The sequence below is a fragment of the Propithecus coquereli genome, unplaced genomic scaffold, assembly GCF_000956105.1.
Source record: "Propithecus coquereli isolate 6110/MARCELLA unplaced genomic scaffold, Pcoq_1.0 Scaffold529, whole genome shotgun sequence".
In the NCBI taxonomy this organism is placed as follows: Eukaryota; Metazoa; Chordata; class Mammalia; order Primates; family Indriidae; genus Propithecus; species Propithecus coquereli.
The window spans coordinates 1,068,564-1,069,869 of record NW_012151163.1 but is presented as its reverse complement, the minus strand read 5'-3'; positions in this window follow the sequence as shown (position 1 = coordinate 1,069,869).

The window sequence follows — 1,306 nt, the reverse complement described above, 5'->3', positions numbered from 1 at the left end:
CGCCCGCCTTGGCCTCCCAGAGAGCTAGGATTACAGGCGTGAGCCACTGCGCCCGGCCGTATATGCAGACTTAATGATAACTAGTTTTTTTCTGACTCGGGCCTGTTTTACTTTTGGGATCAGTCATCAGTGCAACATAATGCTCTTTCTGCTAGGTGCAGTGGTGCACACCTGTAATCCCAGCACTTTGGGAGGCTGCAACTGGAGGATCACCTGAGCCCAGGAGTTCGAGACCAACCTGAGCAACATAGCAAGACCTCATCTCTACAAAAACTTTTAAAAAAATTAGCCAGGCGTGGTGGTGTGCCCCTGTAGTCCCAGCTACTTGGGAGATGGAGGCAAGAAGAATCGCTTGAGTCCAAGCCTTAGAGGTAGCAACGAGCTATTATGACACCACTGCACTCCAGCCTGGGCGACAGAGCAATACCTTATCTCTAATCATCATCGTCGTCATCATCATCACCTTTCTTCCTACTAGTCTAAAGCTGCATTCACTTTCTGGAAGGGAGAGGCCTTGGCTACAGAGAGAACAGGTGCACTACCACTAAACATGCCTATTGCTCGGGGAAGCCAGGAGAGCCTTAAAGGGGCTCCCTTGCTCTAGAAGTGGTATGAGTAGGCAGGGCACACAATGGAAAATGGCTGTTAGGAAATCCATCTGCGAACCAAAATGTTTAAAATGTGTTTTGTCATCTCTCCCCAGTCCCAAGAGTGCTACTGGGTAGAGTATCTAGACTAGGGGAAGAATTGAGGGGCCCCGGGACCCCTATCTGGGTAGACCTGGAGGCCAGGATCAGAGTGGCAGAAGCAGCCTACTCACACTCAGGTGGCTGTTCACAGCCAATGAAGGACACAGCTGAGAGGGGAACAGGGAAGGTGCCTGCCTTGTGAGGTTTCCTCTTTTTAATGAGAGAAACAGATTCAGCAGCTGCATCACCTCAAACATTGTTTTTTAGAACTTGAAGAAACAATGATATAGTGAACGAACCAACAACTTCTTATAAATTCAGTTAGCTAGACCTGAAGGTTTCTTTACGCATTTCAATACTGAAATAACTAGGCTTCACCTAAACATGACTGGTCTAAATCTTTTACTCAAATATACATTTCAAATAATTGCTGCTGGACTGTTACTCTAAACAGGCCAAATTATCCCTTGCGTTATGGTTATACAAAAGAACAAATATGCACTGTTTCTCTCGTAACCAAAAAAATGTTTGTATAGTAGGTCTAATTCTCATAAACATTTCTATCTTAATTCTAAATCTTTCCAGATTAAAAACTGCTTAGCAACCTGAGGAAGGTA